This window comes from Lates calcarifer, linkage group LG11 (genome assembly GCF_001640805.2).
Source record: "Lates calcarifer isolate ASB-BC8 linkage group LG11, TLL_Latcal_v3, whole genome shotgun sequence".
NCBI lineage: Eukaryota > Metazoa > Chordata > Actinopteri > Centropomidae > Lates > Lates calcarifer.
In genome coordinates, this window is record NC_066843.1 from 1,786,008 (window position 1) to 1,798,922 (window position 12,915).

At 39.9% G+C, this 12,915-nt stretch overlaps 1 protein-coding gene across 2 annotated transcripts in view; it reads left to right on the forward strand.

The window, feature by feature from the left end:
• Positions 1-12,915, forward strand: part of LOC108874404 (RNA binding protein fox-1 homolog 3) — a 344,196-nt gene that overhangs the window by 27,611 nt on the left and 303,670 nt on the right. Inside the window, exons 1-3 of one of the 2 annotated variants that reach the window (XM_051074170.1) lie at positions 2,485-2,551; positions 2,924-3,040; positions 9,607-9,729. The gene's annotated coding sequence lies outside the window, so the exon portion shown is untranslated. Of the gene's footprint in view, positions 1-2,484; positions 2,552-2,923; positions 3,041-9,606; positions 9,730-12,915 lie in introns of those variants that run through there. The other variant, XM_051074169.1, reaches the window with a different exon arrangement.

The window sequence follows — 12,915 nt, forward strand, 5'->3', positions numbered from 1 at the left end:
AATTGATACAAGGCGGAGAAGGAGGGACTGAAAAGAGTGAGGGCTGAGTAGATGTGGGAGGTGATGTCTTCCTCCACAACTTTTATTTAACATTGCATAATGCAAGATTTTAATATTTAATCAAAATGCTGTGCACACTTCTTTAAAAAAAAGTAGCAGGGCTGCAGGACAGAGGAGCTGCCAACATCCATTAATTAAAACCCCACAGATTCTCCCTATTTGTCCAAATTTAGAACAAGGTGTAATTCTGCTCAATATGCATGAGATGTGTAATAATTTAAGACTTCCCCTAACTGCTGAGAGCAAATACTCACTGCAGAGGTTACATAAAGGTTTCATTCAGGATTAACCCTCTGCAGATAGACCTGACTGTGTTTGGTGAGGGTTTGAGATATTTGCCTCCAAAACTTTCACTGCAGCACCAAAGCAAGGAAGACACTTTAAAGAGTGACAATTCAGTTCAGTTAAAAAAACAAACAAACTCAGTAGCACTGTGTTTTTTCCAGAAAAAATGTCCTGTTTATTCTGGATGATCTAAAGACCTGTTGTGAAGGAGTTTTACAGGTTTGACAGCTGATGCAGGGACAATTCATTCTGTAAAAGAAACAAGTTCCAATCAAAACTTTAAATCTTGAGGATGTCAAACTAAATGTCATCACCTTCACTGGGATGATGGCAAATTCTCAGAGGCAGACTTTAAAAAACGAATAAAATATAATAAAAACAATCTGCATAACAACACGCTGGTTATTTGGGTGAACTAACCCTTTAATGCTCTTACACAACCATACTCCACCCACACAGGTGTTTTCACTTTTTTGGCTAATTAGACTTTTTCTTCTCACTGTGTGGGTGTGTACAGTCTGTAAGTGATTGACATCTCACTGAATCTTTGTTTGTAGCTCCCGTTTCAGTAAACTGAGTGTCGTGTGCAGTTCACAACTATACATTTAGTAGTAATAAACACACCATCAATGAATCTTATGGATCAGTTTGTGCGAGCAGCATCCATCTCTGCAGGTCAGTATCATCACTGGACATTTTCTCTGTTGCTAAGTGCTGAAAATGGGGAGGAATCTTCTTCAGTTACATGTAATGCAAAAGAGATTACACAACCTCGACTGTGTGTTTTATGTGGGTGTTGCCATGGACAAGCACAGTACTTTGTTGATCAAAGTCACTCTGAAATAGCGGAGATATTTGACAGAGGAGTTGGGCTGAGGAGATAGATGTTTCCTTTTAACCCACACTCCTACCGAGTCTGTTCTCGCTCTGGAAAAGCCTTTGACTTTTTGTTCTTGTTTTGACCGTATGCACAACACAAATCTATTGTTATTGTAAACCAAAAGCCAGGCATTAGCTTTTTGGCAAAGTCTCAGACAAGGGTATTAATCACATGACCACAGTTCACTGAACTCTGCCTTGAAATATGAGACTCATTTCTCCTTCCTGGATAATCAACTTAGAGAAAAAAAATCAGATATTTCACCTTGAAATGCTTCATAACTTGCTTGCGGGATTTTAGACTCGTCATGCTCATGCCTGATTATACTAGACCGAAAGAAAACAAATGAAATAAAAGCAGGGATTCTGCAGCACAGCTCTCTTAACACATGCACAGCACTCTGTGCATGCCAACTAGCAAATGAATAAATCTACATGAAAGCTCATATTAATTAAAATGTAGTTTTCCTACTTTTAGAGCTGACAGCAGATGGAAAATTTTGGCCTAAACACTGTAGTTTGGCAAATTCTGCTCACCAAACAGGACATAGATAGATTCACCAGCCCATTTTCTTTCAAGATCATCAATCAGTGACCCTGTGGAATAACTTCAGAGGACACATCAGAGTCCTGTGCCTTTCTCTGTGCATGAGTACTGCACCGTACTTTTCATTTGAGCTGTGCTGGACCACTAAGTTTCATTTCATAGCAGCATGGCTTTCCATTGCTTCAAAGTCAAATGGGTACAGCATCCTTTTAATATTAGCTATACATTATATTAGTCTTGTGTAGCACACTAACAGAGGAAACACCAGGAGATTCACTTCATCATAACTGATAATGTCAGGAGTCACAGTAATTCTTGAAATATTGCTTATTTGTTGAGTCTCTCATAGTTTAATACACTATTTTATTTAAATGACATACTTGGCAGATGCTGAGTTTCAGCACAGTAACACCCTGTTGAGCACAAAATATAATATTGTTGAAAAGACAACTCCACTAACATCCACATCACCTCTCATAACGCTATCTAGAATCATATCAGAGCAAATATTATACAGCCGATGGAGGTTACTATCAATCCGCCGTTAACCTGCCATCTCTCATGTGCACACATATAATTTAAGTAGTGAAGTAACTCTACTTTGGTGCTGCAGAGATGTCTTACACCGCCAAGATGACCGACTTTCACCCGCGTCTTTGCGCGTGTGTCGGTGCGCGGAGTGAATCCTCTTGTTGCTATAAACTCTTTATTCAAAATGGCGGCGCTTTAGTAACGGCGACAGGGCGGACAGGAAACTGCAACCGCTGAAGCCTAATACAGGTAAACTAACCGGCGGTTTAGCGCTAGCTAGCAAAGTCAGACTGATAAACTTTAGACGTAAGTTGCATTGCTTTTCTTTCAAAGTCTGCTAGCTCAGTTAGCAAGTTAACAATGTCAGACTGATTAATTTTAAACGGAGGTTGATTTTTCTTTCAACGCTGCTAGCTAGCTCAGTTATCTAGCTAGCAGTGCCTGACTGGCTCTCAACGGAAGCCGAAATGCTTTTCTTTGAATGAAATATCTGGAGATGCATGTAAAAAATAGGTAACCGAATATATGTTTATTTTCATTGCAAGATTATCCTGCTGGAGGCAGGTAACATTTACATATAAATATCAGTTGACCTTGTATTTACTTTCTTCACTAACGCAGACGAAAATGAAAAGACTGCATCAGTCAAAGCTCAGCTTTGTGAAGGGAAGGTATACAGGACAAGATGAGGAGACAGAGAGAAAAACAAAGAGAGAAGGTGACTGAGAGGAAGAACAGGTACTGCTCACTGTGCACAGGCCAGTAACTGCACTATTTCCCTGTGCTGTGAACTCAAACACAAACCCAGCATAATTCTAGTGTCATATATTATTGTATAATTATATTATTTTATGAAACACATTTTTCTTATGTTTATGTACTGTTAAAGCCGATTTTTCCCGCTGTTTTTTTGCCCTCTAAATTTCCTAAATGCACAACAAAACACATGGGTGCATCCTCCCTTTTAAAAAATAATAAATTACCTCCTGGTTATAGGAGAATGTCCTCCTGTTTGTGCTGATAACCTTTTTTCTTTGGGTTTATCATGCAGTGTAGTTACTCGGTGTCTGTTGGTCTTTTGTGGGTTTCTGCACTTGATTCCTCACATGAAGAGGCAATCCAGCCACATTTAGCTCACTGCAGGACGACAGCTATCTTTATGCTCTGACTGTGGGTCAGAGGTCTGGGTTTGGATTTTGTTGTAGTGGCCAAAGCTGGGGCTGCCTGTCAGGTACCACTATTGTAGCTTTGTTCTGAAGCCAATCAGAGCTTTGTAGGTAGAATTTCAAACATGGATGCCATCTTAAGGTAAAAATAGTTGTGTCAATTGCTACATAGATTACCCACAGAAATAACAACACACAAGAATAAATATTCACTACTCTTACTTACTCTTCTTCTAACATTACCACAGCTTCAGTGCTGACTGAAAATTATGTTATGACAGGTGTGTTCACTACTGCTGATTAGTTTGTATAGAAAACAATATGGGCGTCTGTGCATCCTCTGTAGCAGAGCTGCATCTTGAACGGCTGCCTCTCTTTGGAGTAAATTTCATTTTAAAAAATGGTGAAGAAATTCACCTTGTCATCTGCAGATTGGGAAGATAATAAAAATGACAATGTTTATCTAAAGGTAGTTCTTCCACTAACCACCAGTGCTTAGATGTCAGTGGATGAAGGAAAGAAACTTTGCAGCAAGTCTTCCTACATTTCTAGGTGATGTAGACATTGTAGACATGCCTTAATCGATACCAATACAGCTGAAAATCAGAGAAGCGTTTCTTAAATGACTGAGGTAAACAAAGCCTGCAGCAACAAATTTATTGTTTTTTTTACAAACTGTCGCACCTACACACCCACACACACACCCACACACCGGCCTAACAAGATAAACAAATGCCAAACGTGGCCTTCCATTTTTAAAACTTTGGAAAACCCCAATTACTTGGAGAGACACAGGGAGGAAAAAATGACTATGCATGAAGGCATGGAGATGTTAGAGGTCAAAGTGGTTCCCTGATGGTTCCACGTCCTCGTGCTGAGCAAAGCCTCCTCTGTCACCTCCACTGCTGCTCTCCCCTCAAACAACGCTCTGCATTCAATCCTTTCAGGAGAAGCTGTGCCCTTCCTACCAACATACTGATGTTTAATTCATTCCCGGACACCCGGGGACACTCATAACAACAACAGAAAAAAAGACAAAAGGAGAGACAGAGAGAGAGAGAGAGAGAAAAAAAGAGCGAAGAAATTAGAAGGAGCTAAATGTTTGCTTTGTATTTGCTATCGGTGGATGTGAAATGAATGACGGGCCCAAACCAAGGAGACTTAAGACATCTGAGAGGGAACATCAGGGGCGGCAGGCTGTAAAGACAAATAAATCCTGTTTCGTTCTGTTTTGTTCAGGAGTGGATGGGGGCAGTGAAGATGTTGCTGGACACCTTGCGTGCTCCTTCTTAATCAGAGGTTGATTAAGCGCACTTTCAGAGGCATGGATTAGGGGGCTCCCCTCGGACTCCACTAAATTGGTCGGAAGGGAAGGAAAGCAGAGTGTTGAGCACTGCTGAGGGAACTTTTGATGTGTCAGTCAGAGATTCTGGCATGGTTTGCTTTTATTGACCTTCCCATCCTTGATTTGTGACAGATCCCCTGGTGCTGGGGTAGGTGGGGAAGGTGCTTGAGAAGTGGGGAAGGTTAGACGAGATTCAGCTTTTGAAGAATTTCCAAATTCTGCTGATCCAGTAGAGCTGCCACAAGCATTCCTGCAATTCATAACAATGAAGGGCACGGAGCTACGAAGCATTTGCAGCCTAGACGTTTTTTGAAGATTATATTTCTGTCATTTTTGCTTTATTTGACAACAACAGGAAAAGACATGCGGCAAGGGTCCTGGGGAAGATTCAAATCCAGGATGTTGCACCTACACGGTGTGCATCTTAGACAACTGATCTGCCGGGAAGTCCTGGCCTAGTCATTTTTTATTATCTGGTGCTTTCCATCCGTCTTTCATTTAAATATAAACAAAGGGTTTTACTCGTATCATCTTCTATCCACCGTTAATGGATTCAACAAAGTACACCGGCTCAGCTCTAAATATATCTGTCCCCCCTGTATGGACAGTGTGTGTCATTTATGGATTTATGGTTAATAATAGTCTGATGCTTTTTCCGCTGTCAGACTGGTTTGTAACCCCTTCATAGAAGGAATGGCATTATTCATGTTGCGGCGGTGGCACCGCTATTAATGTAATGAGTCAGGCCGTTAATGTGATCCCGCTTCAGACACAAAGGGGATCTCTCAACCTGAGCTCCTGCTGCAGACAGGAGACCTCTGTGCCCTACATAACAACGATGGGACGTGTCATCACTGATTTATTTTGCCCTTGAACCTCCTAGTGATAGGACCTTGTGGGATAGCCTTTAAAAGAAGCACCCAGAGATGAAATGAATGCTCTGTTCACAACTATTGAAAGACGTGCACCACAGCTGAAGGCTTTTAGAGAGAGTGCTGTAATCTAAAATGTGCTATTTCTCACACATAGCACAGCTCTGGGATGGGCTGATCAGATAGCCCGAGATGAATCTGACTTGACCTGTGAGCAGCAGTCACTGCCTCCTGCATTGCCGGCCATGAGAGGAATTTGCAATGGATTCCACATAGATAGATATCAATTCAAATTCAGCCGAGGCGCTTTACCTCGATAAGGCACTGCTACCCCTACATGTAGACTCACAAATTTCATAATGAATAGATAAGGATTAATGTAATTTCAAACTGTCAGCACCTGCCAGACGGCTTGTCATGAATGAGCTTATCATTATGCCATGATTTTATTTACATTCAAGAACATAAACAGCCTGGTTCATTCGTGTCCTATCCATAAACATGACTAAACGTCCAGGGTGGTGCATCCTCATAAGTGTTTTAAACATCCTTATTAACTCAGTCCACTTTCTCATGTAATTAATGTCTGCTTACAATGCAGCTAATATCCGCTATGTAACCTGTGAAGACACACAATAATTATGTGACCATTTGAGTGACAGAGATCAAGAGATCAGGATAGCAAATAGAGAGGGCCCGTCTGCAGCCTCATCAGGAGGGGCAGAGTGTTGGTCTAGGTTAATAGGCATCCTCCAGGGAGGGATTAGCTGGAGTTAAAGAAAGTAAGGAGGGAAGCGTTTGAATTTAGTATAATAATGTCAAATACCTTAAAAACCTTTTTTTATAATCTCATTGTCACGGGCCATTTACAAGTTCTCGGTCCAAGGCTTTATGAAGTTCCCTATGCAGACATTAAAAAACACTAAGATCCTGTGAAAGAACACTTAATTTGAGCTGGACACTCTGTAGTACCATCCAGAAATAGCTAGCCATCTGTTTCCTGCTTTTGCAACAGCCAAACGCTGAGCTAGGAACACTCTCAAACTGACTGAGTCTTGATTGAGGAACAAAGAAGGGAGGACAAAAGTGCAGCGAACACTACTGTAAACTGACAGTATTGCAGCACCAAAGTCCAACCAGGTGCCTGGATCCTGAAAGTCAGTGCAGGCAGGAAACCCAAGTTTATAAGGGGAATGCCACTTGTAGTGGAGTGGACCTGTGATCGATTGGGATGTGAAGTGGCTTAGCCGTACCTCTGTGTGTCAATAGCTTCACCCTCTCCCTCAACCCTCTGATAAAACAGAGGCTCATGGTACAGAATCTGTCTGTGCACACCTGTGAACCTGCCTGTATGATTATATTTTGATCTTATTACTTTATTTACTTGATCTGCAGCTGGTTCCTCTGATCACACAATCAAAAGTATCCAAACTTTTACTTTAGCAAACCCTGAGTCAGGACACAAGACTAAGAGGAATTAAAGGTTGAATTTACAACAAATTAGAATGCGCTCCACAGCACCATAGATTGAGACAAGGATTTAATTGGCTCCATATCAGGGTTAGATAGCACTGTTGTTGACTTTTGATTAGAAAAAATAAAAGAACAAGGTGACTTGATATTGTGGTGATAAGCAAAAATCCCAACTCGATCACGTCAATATGTTTCTCCGGTGCACATAGGTGGCTCACCTTGTAACCAATGACAGTGGCCGCAGTGGCTCGCTGGCAGATAGACATCAGAGGTTTGCTAGTGAGCGTGCATTGTCATACATTTATTGCTGTGTGTGCAGTGTCTGTTTTCCTTAAAATCGTTCCAGTTGTTCCCGACATACTGTTGACTTAGAGGTCAGGCCGCGCGAAGGCATAAATTTCAAGACCGTTGATGTTGGCTAATTCACAGCATGTCACACAGCAGCTCTTCAAAATAAAGGTCACCTCTGAGCAGCACTTTATGGCTTTATATCTGTTTTATAGGCAACCGTGCAGATTCACCGCCCTACATTATCTGAATCTGAATCACCATTGTATGTTCTTTACCTTCATAGGAGACTTTGTTTCAGTGGGAAGCAACCTGTGTAGTGCTAGCGTACAGCATATATGAGGTTAATCATTACAGTAATATCCACATTACTGGAGGGAGTGGATCTATTCAAACTCATTTCCAGCTAAGTAGGGAGATCCTGTACATCCACCAACTTGAGTCTCAAATTCACTGTCACTGACATTTATGAAAAACTTACTTTGGCTCATGCTTCAATAAGACACTGATGATCTAAGTTTGCAGTAAACACAAAGACATAAACAGAATATGCTAATTTCTCCAACAGCCCGGATAACGTTCATTGGCCGTGGTTTTTAGTTGATTATTTCTACAATATGTGCTTGGCAACTTACAATGCTGATGATTTCTGAAAATGTAGGCATCCAAAGCTCCTTGGTTATTGTTAGGTAAAAATTGTATGTAATAGTAAGTAATGAAATATTGATAGTGAAGAGAAAAATGCTGAAAAAAGTAACACCCTGTTCTACTAATTAGCTCTTGAGTCCCTTGGAAATATAATTGTGAAACCAGCTGTCCAGTCAATAGTTCAAGTTTGATTTCTGTCTGAATTTTTGCTCATGATTTTTTTCTCCTCTGTTATATAATATAGCACGTTGGCCAGAATACATTATAATCCTGCTTCTTTTTTTTTCTCTTTTCAAAATTGTGTTTGAAAAAGTGGAGGTCATAATATATTTCAAGGACTGCATAGTTACATATTCACGACAAGAGAGGTTTTCTTTGAATGTACAAGCTCAAGGGCACCTTTCCTACTTTACTTTCTTAATTTAAGCATGCCATACATTGAAAGGATGTCATAAAATGTTTAATACAAACTATTTTTCATCTTCACCTTCTTAGGTTGAGCACAGGGGAAACAATGCAAGAAGCTCTGCCATGCAGGACCTTTTATACACTTAAAACCTAGATTTTAGTAGGATCAATTGTTAATAGTATTTTTCTTTATAGTATTCAGTTTGTTCCTTGTGAGACTGGTTAACAGAAAAGCCACTTAGAGCGAGTGTGTGGTGCGTAAATCCAGCTTTTGAAGATGCCATATGCATAATTTGCATCATAGTTGAATGTTTTGCGTCACAGTGCACTTGATTTATATTTGACATGCGCCCGGGTATAATGTCTGCCACCTTTTGCAGCTACTGTACATGTTGATTGCAGGTTGAGCCCTCTGTGGCGAGAGTGTGTTGACATTATGTCTCTTTCTCTAGGCTTGTTATCTTTGTGCCCCACAGTTTGCTTCACTCGTTCCAAAATGCCACTCTATGTGTCTTTAGTTGTGAGCATATTAGTCTCCATGGAAACTCATTTTACCAATACTTCATTGGCGCCAAATGACCCCGTACTGTTACTTAGCCTCTCTCTGCTTTGTGTGGAAGTGTTTTCTTTTGGAGATTAAACGTTCGAAAGCAAATTGAGGTCCTGCTGGTTTTATCGCTGGGATATTAAATAAGCATATGTGGAAAATACCAAAGCGTAGTACTGTAACACATCATTTGAAAACAGATTATAATATATTTGTGGGCTTCTTTGGGGTGAGGGGATAACAGCACGCACAATGCCAGGGGTACTGAACAATTTTATCAGGTAGAAACAGGGTGTGGAAGGTAGCACCAAACATATTTGACTGCTGTTTGATCCTTTATGTGATATTTTAGCAAAAGAATGTCTCTGACCCTTTAACACAACACGACTGACAGCAGAACATTTCTCCAAATTAGTGATCAGACATGAAAACAATGACTTTTATGTAACAGTGTTTTGCTTCCTGTGTTGCTACCAGCTTTCTGTATTGAATGGTATCTGTTTCGGGATTCCCTCTGGAATATTGACGCTCGCTCTCTCTCTCCAAAATGTCCACAGATAATTGCTAGAAGGAAGCGCCTAGGAAGGTCAGCCAAGAATCCCGCCGTAGGTGCCAAAGTGAAATCTACAGGACTACAATTACTTGGACAGACTGAGGCGGCAGAGCAAAGTGAATGACAGGTAGGAAATAATTCATATGAATCACCTGCTGTATTATGAATAACCACCTGCTGAGAGGACATAGCACGGTCAGTTATCCTCAGAATTGGTTCTGAATAGCCCTTTTTGTCATTTGTTGGTAATTGCCTTAATTCTCTTGATAATATAATGAAATTAACCTCTGAGAACATTTCTTCCTAATGGCATTTATGAGACAAGGTTGAAGTTGACATGCCAGCAGTCACACAATTATATTTAGATTATTCTACTCTGCTGCTATTAGGCTTCCTTTTTTGAAGTAGACTCTTTAGAGGAGTCCTTTTCGCTGCCACTCATGATTCATAATCATCATTTTTACAAAACATACAGTGTTGAAACCTACACGAAGGGCGTTCTTTAAGAAATTCAGGATCACTCATCACATCACACATCTATTTTCTATTTGGGGTACATCTGACCTTGTAGTGAAAAGACATAAAAGGCTGTCAGTCAAACCATCATGCCGTCTTTGTTTCCTTGTGGTTGTCATTCTCCAGAGGAGTCAAGCAGCCACTGACTTAAATCTAGTGATTCTATGCTCCTGGCAAAATGCTTCTCTGTCCTTCTTTCTATCAAACTCAGCGACCGCCTCAGGGTAAGGTGGAACGAAGGTGAAAAAAAAAGCTTTAGTATGGTGTTTAGATGGTTACAGAATGTAATCGAGGGCAGTAGATGGTTAAATAGTTCAGTGTTTTCTAACTTAACACTCTGACCTTTAAAAGACTTTAACCTTTTCTGTCAAACCTGTGGAACAAAGGATGAAGGAAGATGAGTTGATGCATCAGCTGAACTCCCCTCACTTTTTATGCAGGAAAATTTAAATGATCATAATGCACCAATATCGCTCATAGCTTTTCAGTTTAATGGAAACAGCTTCCTCAGTGGTTTCCAATGGTAACTGATGACTGACAACTGAGAGCCCGTGTTGCTAGGACTGGAGAGCGCCATCATGTATATCCTGCAAATCTTGATACAAAGCATTTTTTAAATTCATTTTGATGTTGTGCTCCAGTTTGCTGCTTTAAAGGAGCTGCATTGATACATTGCAGTTTATTATGATTAAATTCTACTGTTTGTTCTACATGCACACATCATCAAAATCTGTGTTAATCTATGTTAATATACCTGTGTTTTATGGCTAAAACCTCACTGATATTTGACCATGATACTGTGTGTTAGCAGTTAAAACTGAAGCGTCTAACACATCATGCTGGGTTGTGTTTCATTCTTTGGCATCCCATACACCCCTGTGTGTTGCCTGAGATGTGTCTGCATGTTGTTGACCGCAGTGTTTAGGGGAATTTCAGACGTTTGTCCGTCTAACCACCAGCTGGCCGACTGACTCAAACCCTCAGCAGAACATCAAACATCGCAGTATCTCACTGCTTGGCTCAGTTTCACATAAACAGATCAAGGGTACCACAATGTTTTCATTCCAGTTGATATGGAAATGTCACATCATTTCAAAGAGAACTTCTGTTTTATTCATGTATAATATCCTTTTACTTCTGACTGCCTAATACGGACCTGGAAGAGCTCTAACCAAGCTGCTATAAAGCAAAAAGCAAAACACGCTGTACTGTAGAAATACAGTGCACTGCAAATGCAGTTGTTTTGCAGCAAGATGGGGAAATTTGAAACTGAAAATACACATTTGTGAATACTTATGAGGAGAGGTATATTACTTTTTTCCTGTACGGAAGCAATTTCTTTGTAAAGATTCATAAGCCGATTCTTCTGTCCCTGTTTCGACACAGATATTGTTAGGTTTTGTCACGTTGATGCTGTGCAGTTTGAAGTGATGATGAGGTGAGTGGGAAATTGGTAAAGATGAAGCTGTTCACCACCTTTTTGAAAGAAAAAAAACGAGATTTCATCTGCACTTATTTAGAAGCAGAACAAATGTGATATCTTTTGGCCTTCCTCTCTTTTTGTGATAAGAGCTGTTCACTACTTTCATAATGGATTTGTTATTTTAACAGATGTTATGAGAGCTCTTTGAAAAATGAGCTTATTTTGTTCCCCAACTCAGTGCAGAAGCCCAAAGTCTCTGGTAGGAAGATGTCTGGGTGGTATCCTGTAATACTGACAATTTTTCATTGAATTAAACATTTAGATTTTTCTTGAATAACGCTGATGGCACTGTAATTAGTTTATATGCCCAAGCAAAATGGCTAGAAGATAATGGGGGAGTTTATAGGTAATTACAATAATTTATCTAGTGCTGCAACTGCACTGATTATCTTCATGCTCTCGATTAATCGATGAACAATATGCTCTAAAAAAGGTCAGAAAATAGAGAAAAAGTGGCCATTACAATTTTCTAAACCAAAGGTGATTCAGTCAGTTTGCCTATTTTATTTGATCACCACTTCAAAATAAAGAGTTTTAGTGTACTATCATATAAAACAAAGAAAACCAGTAAAAGTAAAAATACTTGAAAAATGATTAATTGATTATCAAAATAGTGATGACTAATGGTTTCAGCTCTATATTTGTCTGTTAAAAAAAAACAACCTGTAGTCTGTCAATCAAAAACATGGGATGGAAAATCAGTGTTTCACTGGTGCAGAGGGAGGTCAAATGATGTGATAGCAACATCACCTGAAAGCAACATTACATCATTCATCTGTTCCAACTAATAACCGGTTTGACTGCTAATCTGGGAGCAGAAGAAATGACCTATAGTATATTCCATATGTTTACAATAATGGAGAATTAGTTGTTGGGCAGCATCAACTTTAGTACCTTGTAAGGTCATATTTGACCTCATCTGCATGCTGCACTCAGCTGGTTACAGCACCAGGACTGGATTGTGAGTATGACTGGCACCTTCCTCCAGGGCCCTGCTTAATGTTTCCAGTAGTATGTCTGGTGCCACACCCTATATATCTCCGTTCTCAATTATACATGGCTGGAATGGGAAATTAACATAGGGCACATCATAAAAAGCTTGATAACAGAGCTAATACAATTACATTAGAGTGATTAAAAGAGGTTAAATAGGTGATCTATTACATTGATCTTAAATGCATTCAGACTTAATTTAATTTAACAGTGCTATAATGCTGTAGTTAAAATATGTCCTATTAGTGTTTGGAGCCTGCATGTATAACGATTAATTATTGAATAATTGTTCATGCATTTCAACACTGGCAGGCTCTGAAG